This window comes from Labrus mixtus, chromosome 23, assembly GCF_963584025.1.
Source record: "Labrus mixtus chromosome 23, fLabMix1.1, whole genome shotgun sequence".
NCBI lineage: Eukaryota > Metazoa > Chordata > Actinopteri > Labriformes > Labridae > Labrus > Labrus mixtus.
The window spans coordinates 9767692-9776279 of record NC_083634.1 but is presented as its reverse complement, the minus strand read 5'-3'; positions in this window follow the sequence as shown (position 1 = coordinate 9776279).

The following is an 8588-nucleotide window of genomic DNA, read 5'->3' as shown; positions in this document are numbered from 1 at the left end:
AAGAAAAACAGACTCGTTTATGAATCCCATTATGTAAATTGTCAGAGCAAACAGATTTGAGAGATTTACATCTTTATGTGCTGAGAGGCTCAATGTCACAGTTCAATATTGATTTTGGTCTTTCCTACAGCTGTCACAGGACAAAGCTTATCTTTACAGAGATTAACTAAATAAGGCTTCCATTACCACTTGCAGATGCTTTTTTTTTTTTTCTTTAACGTGTTACTGTGTACAGAAATATAAACATGTTATCCCTTCAGGGTGGTTAGGGTTAGGGTTAGGTCTGTGATTGAAGTGACATTTTTTTTGGAAGACAAATATTTTCATGACCTAGAGCTCAACTTAACATTACGAAGAAGAACCTGAAAATACATCAACAGGCGAACTGTGTGAGCTCGTGAAAAATTCCATCTAACACCTTATACTATGTTGTGTTCAATGACAGGACCTAATTTAAGACTTTTCATGCTTTTCTCCTATTGGTCGGCCATGACACGTTAGGGCTGAAGTCATGGTTACAGTATTATCTCATAATTTATTTAAGTCACATTCAAGGAGGCTGCTAGGCTAGGTAGCTAGGTCCAACATTATATTAATATGGCACATAACAATATTAATAAGTTCAACAGAATACAAAGCTGTAAGGCATGATTTAGTATCCAACACTACCATTTGTATTTAAAGTCATCTTGTTTTTTAACAAACATGTCTCAATGACACACTTCTTTAAGAGGTTGTAATAAACATTTCCTGTTTTCGGTGAATATTTGTGATTGTCCTGACCTGAATCAGGTTGTATAGAAATCTATCTAAACAGAAAGAAGACTAGACTCATCTGAAGGAGCTAAAAAGGGATTTTCAAATCCTTGTCTCACTGTTAGTCAAACATTAGGCCTTCACAAAAACTGATTTGGGTTAAAGCTTCTATGAGGTATTTTCATCTGGTTTCAATACAAACTGAAACTTAGGCTGATGTCTTGATATATTCTACAAAAGCAAACTTCTTCCAGACCATCAGGAAGAAGTTTGATTATTTCTTACTTTAAATGCCTGTTACCGCTGCCACAGTGTTGGTCTAGTACACGGCAATTACCAACATGCTGCAGAATAATCCTTTGTTTTACATTTTCCCACAGTAGAGATTCACAGTTAGTGATACATCGGACTGCTTGAAAGAAGCAGGAAGAGATTTTTGTCAGGAAAAACGACTCACATGTGCAGGACGAGATCAGCAAAGAGACAACAGTTACCATTTTGTCCACAGGGGGCAATGCATGAAACAATGCAGCAAAAATGACAATACGTTTCTGTTACAGCCCCAGCCAAGTTTGGTTAATCCAATTAAGAAATCATTTTAAATAATCATATGCTAATTTACATCTCTTGATGCCACCTAAACTAAATCTATGATAGATGGCATGGTATAAGGATGAAGAAATAAATCCGGCAGGTTGGAGAATTCTCCCATCGATCAATGTTATATACCATACTATCATAAGGCCTCCAGGCTTATTGCCCCATACAGCTCCAGTATCTTTATTGAGTGCTCTTCAGTCAATAATGTCACTGACTGGGTTTTGAAAAGAAGATGAAGTGTTACGCTAAAGGGTGACATTAAACCAGCAGACTGTGTTTGCAGGAATTTTACTGTTTCATACTGTACACAGAGCTTTTCTTTATCCCTGCTATGTGTTTTGTTCAGCCTTCGCTTGAGGGGAAATACTAATCTGCTCTTCAGTGTGTAAAAAAAAAATCAATTCAGAATATCATGGTCTGGCATCAACCTTGGTTGAAAGACGGACGAGTGTTTGAAGAGCGCCGCTTCCTTAAGGTTATCAATCTTAAGAGACGCCACGGCTGACATTGTTGGGATAGAGACGAGCCGCAGTGACACCCTGCCACATTACTGAGTTAGATGTCACTGAATATAGATCACACTACTAATGAGGAGGCCGCTGCTCTTTTATTTAGTCATGGAGCTCAGACAGAATCACATGATGGAAAAGTGGGAGCTTTTGATGTCTTAATATGCACTAAATGAACGGCCGAAAAGGTCTTTTACTGCTTTTGAAGAAACGTAATGAAGTCGGGAGAGAGGCTGAGAATTTACATAAATTATGTGCATGATTGACTCTTCTTTATTAACAGTTGCAATATGTGAAAAGGTTTCTACTGTAATAAATCTAGTGTATCTGGACTCTAATGTAGTTGGTGGGCAAAATGGGGTTGTCCTGTTCTCTGGGTTTTCCCCCTCTCTGACAGGATGTCTCCATTATTATCGATCAAAGCAAAGTAACACCTGCTGTACATTTACCAAAAACTCCATCTGTCTGCTGGAGCTCCAACAATCTTCTGTGAGTCCATTTATTCACCTACAGCTCATCCAGGGAGCTTCAACTTTCTGAAAAACGATCACGTAGCTCTTATCTTTTATTGTCTCCTGGCATCCAATCCAGCTGTAATTCAGATAAGTGATATCCCGGACATTTAAGCCGAGACTTCCATGACTTGACTTCCAAATCAAGTCATGTAGAAAGCAAACACAAGTTGAGAGGAACCTGTATATTCAAGAGGCCACCAAGAAGCCAACAAGTCCAACAGCATACACTGATTGATGAAAACATTTTTATTTTTCTGTGAATAATGCACAAAAATTAGAAGTTCCTATCCCTTTTGAACATGAACTATATTATTTGAGTTATTTATTTGTTGCTATGGATCCTGAGGATCCAGTTTGTTTTTTTATTTTTATTTTTTCCTTTTCATTTTGTGTTCGTATTATCTTAACATGTTCAATAAATTGACTAATTAAAAAAATGTAGTCGTAAAAGAAGGAAACCTTTTCTAAAGTCTGCCCATCGGTACGCTTTGTAGCATAGCGATGAAGGACAACAAGACATATCTCATGGCATGGTGAAAGCTGTGCTAAGATGCTCTAGCAGCATAAGAAGATCAGAACATGTTAAACATGTTTTGCAGCAACAACTTAACATATCTATGGCTATCTTGGCATCGGTACCATTATGTACTACTATGGTTTACAACATTAAGTTGAAGTTCAGAGTCATGGCTCTCGTGATATGGTTAGAACATTTGAGCCGAACAAATCAAGCACACAACATTTCCATGACGGAGTGTAGCAAAGACTTCAGTTCATATACATAATGACAAAATATTTGTTTGTATGATAAGCCTTGTTGTTTGGCTTAGTAATAAACAAACACAAGGACATGTTATTAAGAAATGATGCATTTGTTTTTCCTTTTTTTCCTCAGTTCCATAAATTAAAAAGGACCTGGGATTCAACTCTCAATTCAGATCCAATCATCCCAAAATAAAACACACTCGATCATTCTAAATGTGTATGAATTGCTTCTGAAACTGAGCTGATCTGAGGCCTATAAACCGAGATTCATATCTGATCTTGTAAAGGAGGAATGCACACCCCTTTTATTGAGTTTGAAATGTTATTTGGTTACGGATAGCCAATGGGTTCCATGTTTGCATTTCTTCCGATGCATTCCCCATATGTGCAAAAGTCTTGTCCACATACAGATATCTGTTACAGTGACAATCCAAAATGATATGCAGCAGCTCTATATCCAATAGAAGATTTATTCATAGAAACCGCATTTTCCCATGGTTTTGGAGCATAGAGAGTAAAAAAAAAAAGAATTATACAATGGGAAGCGATTGAAACTCCAACCTTCTTTATCAATCAACAGGTTTAGTATGTTGTATTACGTTTTTTGTAAATCCAATTAGACAATCATGTAGTACCCTGCGAACATAGAGCTAGTCCAAAAATACACAAAAAAAACAAGAAAAAAGCTTAAAATAGATCTTAACACTGAGCACAACACGATACTGTTATATGCAAGTAACAGTAAATGGTAAATGGACTTGAGCTTGTATAGCGCTTTCTAGTCTTCTGACTGCTCAAAGTGATTTTACATCTGAGGTCACATCTGCCCATTCACACCACATTCACCCACTGATGGCAGTTTGCTGTATAAAGTGTTCATCAGTATTAAGTAATCCATTCATACACATTTACACTCTGCTGACAAGCAGCAGGAGCAAGTTGGGGTGAAGTGTCTTGCCCAAGGACACATCGGACATGTGGATGCAGGAGCCGGGGATTGAACCCTCAACCTTTCAGTTGAGATACAACCGACTCTACTCTACTATGTTGTCCTGATTGGGGCCCATTCCCGAGAGGTTTGCAATCAATCAGGTTTACAAAAAACTATTTAGCCCATCTGAACCTGAGCTTTTTAGTACATTTTAATATGAGAGCTATATTCAGACTTACTTTCACTCTCCTCTCTCCACGCTTCATATCTTACTCTGCCCCAAAAAAAAGTTTTGCTCGGAGTGAGCCTGAGGCTTATCACTTGGGAAGCAGGAACCAGTCACCAATGAATTTCTGGATCATCAGAGACTCATCTTTGGCAGAGCTCTTAATAAACACCCATCAAGCTACAGAGAGAAGCTGAACACCCTGCAATGATGCATGAAATCTCCCATCACTCATTAACTTTAGAACTGCGAGGAGGGCGGCTCTTCGATCATTATGACTGGGTTCATTACTCAAGTATGGTATAGTCATTAGTTCCTAATTATTGATGCCTTTTATAAACCAGAAAAACAGGGATAAGGCTGTTTAAGTTGTTCCTCAGAGAACTTTTGGTGAGGAGGAATATTTCTTAGATGGAGGACCTTAAAGAATAATGTGTGGGGGTATTTAATGTGCCATTAGGAACCTCATCCTGTTACTTTATTCTTTAAAGGCTCTGTTTTATCATATTATGCAAAATACACTTTGCCATTTTTTTCCTAACACTAGTATGTGTCCCCCTAGTCTATCTACAAACCCTCCAATTATGAGAAAAGTCCTTCCTCTCTGTCTTTTACCTGCTTCACTTTTCAGAAAATTTGTGCTCAAACAGACGGTTTGAAGATTGTCCCTTTGTGACATCATAAAGGGCAGTAACCCCTCCCCCCGGGTGGGTTACACTCCCACAGCTGGGTGTTCGTTCTGCCCTCCGAGTCTGCCTTCTCAACGTAAGATAACAATTCCGTTGAGTAGTACATAACCACGTTTAACATGCAAGGAGGATCGAGGGCTGGCATAAAGTTAGCCACACTACTAACTCATGACATTGTTTACCCACTGATGCTGTGGTACGTGTCTGGCCTTGTTAAATATATTGTGCTCAATTCTTGACTGTATTCTGTGCGTTTAACCTTAGAGTAGTCAACTTGTCTGAATTTAAATTTGCGTTTAACTAAATTTGAAATCAGCCACAATGAACGCCCCTAGTGAAAAGATGAAACTTGAAATGTGCAGAATATGGGAGCATGTAGAGAAATATGATCAAACACTAAACCTCAAATGCTAACATTAAATTCTATCAATATAAAGGTCCTGAAAAGATGAATTTCTCTCTTGGTCCTTCTCATTCTGGTTGATGGGGAGTACATTAACACAACTTCCTGCAAAAGTTAGAAGTGTTTGAGTTATTTCACCACAGAGATTACTGTAATGGTGTTTCTCTCAGTGCTCTCCTTGATACTTTGAAGTTAGGAGAACCTAATGGCATGTACTTTTCTTCACTAAACAAGATCTAGAAACATTAAATATAAAATGTTGATGATAGTGAGTTTCACTGAGCCAATGCTAAATCTTTGTGTGAATCATAGATCAAATTTTGACTGTTAATAATTCAGAAATTTTTCATGATTCATGAGAATCGTGTTTTTAGTTTCTAGTCTGGACTGCTTTACTGGCTGAGCATTTTCCTCGGGCTAATTTCAGACAATTAATCTGATTGTATTTAATCAGGAAGAAATCTACATTTTTTTGTACTTGTGCTGTTCCTTTTCTACGAGAGCAGCAGAGCCTCCTACATCACACTGTGCTACTTGAAATTCAATGAAGAAGAGTTGTGGGGCACTTAGTGTGAATGATGAGTGTGTGTGTGAGGTCAACAGCTAATTGAACCAGTAAATTCCCTGCAACATGTCACACCCCAGACTAAGAGCATTCTGTCAGCTCCGAGCTTTATTTCATTAACACACTTTCCTGCATCATAAGAGCAGCTGTGTGTGATTATCTTTACTAACTGTTTTAAATGTTGACACTCCACTGATGCATTCAGATGTTTGGACCCAATCAATAACAGTTTGTGAAAATGAAGATATGTCATAGATAGGAAGCATTTCCTTGAAACTGTTTGTCGTCCATTTTTTGAGTTAGAGTAACTGCTTGTTAAAACATACACATTTTGTTTGCAAAACGAGTGAAAACCTGTTGTTATTGTTAGTTTCTTCTTCTGCAGCAAGCGGCATGTATAAGCAGAATAATGCACAATAAGGTGTCCATGATCAGGTGTTAATGGACTCTGCTGCATGTCGGACGGCCGTGGTCATAAAAACTAGAACCCGACTCCATTAATCGTCCAGCCGATAATATCGGCCGATATTAGCATGTACAGTGACTATGAGTATCGCCTAACTTTTCTGCAGATTAGCAACAATATTACTAGATTTATAACCAGTCAAATAGCATTTCATTTGAGTTTCATGGTATTACACTAGCAGAGTGGGCTATATGGATTACAACAAGCATTATCTCCCTCCAGAGTGTTAAAGTGATGATGCACCTACATGCACAGTTTCTTTCCAGTTGAGTGACCATCTTGTCTATGTTATGTATATTTTTTCCAAAAGTGTTTGATAAATGCATTTGAGGGATCAACACAATAAATGTGTATATCTATATCTGTCTATCTCTACAGATTAAAGATTGACCTATGAAAGATACCGGCATTGGATTTTTTTCTCTCACTAATATCGATATCAGTATCGACCCCAGAAATGGGTCGAGCCCTATGAAAACCTGACTATGGACACCTCTTCTGGCATTTCCCTCACACATTGTCACCATTTGATTTTTAGAACCTGCCACAGAATGTAGAGCTTCAAAACGTAACATTTAAAGTTGCAGCAGTGTCCCTACAGAAGGGTTTTCAACATTTACTGGACGTGCTGAGCTGAGCGGTGAGTTAAGGAGAGCTGAATGAACACGCTGTGTCTGCAGAGCTCTGCTGAAAATGAGCTGCATAATGTTCCACGAGCAAAAAAAAAAAAAAAAAAGGCAGTTCTGAGAGATTGTGAGGAGGAGTGACGGCTGAGTAAAATCCCAGCATGAACTCTGATGTTGCACGATCATTATGGAATGGCGGTCTCTTATTATTCTGAATCTTAATTAAAATGACATACTTGGCATTAGGAACATGTTTTCAGTAATGATACTGCATCTTCATTTTTTTAGTATGTCTAAAAAAGATGCGTCCTTTCTTTGGCTTTATTAATAACGGAGAAGTCATACAGTAACTTTGATTGGGTTTTACCATTAAGACAATAACTTAATTCTTTTCAACACCAAATCACAGATTCTTACTTCTTTGAGCTTTCATATTTAAGTCTAAATTATTTCCTTTAGCTACATTTTTCAGTCAGATTTGCAGATTAAGCCCTGAAATCTAAATAATGTTATTAAAAAAATGCTTCAGATGTAGTGCATGAATGTGATCAGCACACTGTTCAGCATGAGCCGCTGTGAAAGGAACTTCTAATAACAATGAGAAGTCCTTGCTGTTATTTTGCTGTTCAAACAGAACCACAGAGTGATATAATTAGTGTAGAAAAAGGGGCTTTGATCCATCACAAGAAATACTCCCTCCCTCCAGTTGTTTGTTGTAATGACTTTATTTGTCACACTTCCCTTCACTCGGGGTAATGGTACTATGAAGGGAATGTTACTCTGCTGAAGCTCAGGGCAAAGCTCCCAGTCATCATCAACCTCAAAACAAACACAACAAAAACTTTTTACCTTATGTCTAAAAAATAATAACACCTGCGGATACCTAAATGTTCCGTCACTTTGTTGTAATGTCTTCAACGGCGATCTTAAAAAGAATGTCCGGCATTAGCAGCAGCCTGCTGCAACACAGGAAAGAAACACAACTCACAAAGTTTACTGTTGTGACTAAAGGTTTTTTACCTTAAAAATTTCTTTTTTTTTTGTTATTTTGGCATAAATACTTGTTACAAAACTATACTTTATATTGTACAATATGAAATGTTTCAGGTTTGTATTTGTAAAGACTGTGACGATATGGACAAAGCCACTGGGGTGTACCCCGATGGTTTTTAGACTTTACTGTTATGAAGCTTTGATTTTTGCCTTTTTGTGCAGATTGCCCTTTTAGTTACCAGTTATTCTTATGGTGCTTTTACACATTAGAATAACTGGTAGCAAATTCAGAATGCACAAAACTCCGGACAACGTCCTGACTGCTTCTCGTTTGCTGCATGTGTGAAAGCAAACAGCCACATTTTTCACTCTGACTTGCCACGAAATTCTTTCCTGCAAGCCTTCTAGAGTATTTCCTGTGAAGCTGCAGGAGAACTTTTTTTTTTTCAGGTAAATTCACCATGAGCAAGTTGTAGGGGGAGGGTTGTGATGTTTATATCCCTTGACTGAAGTATGACCATTGACCGTTTACACACGTCTGAAG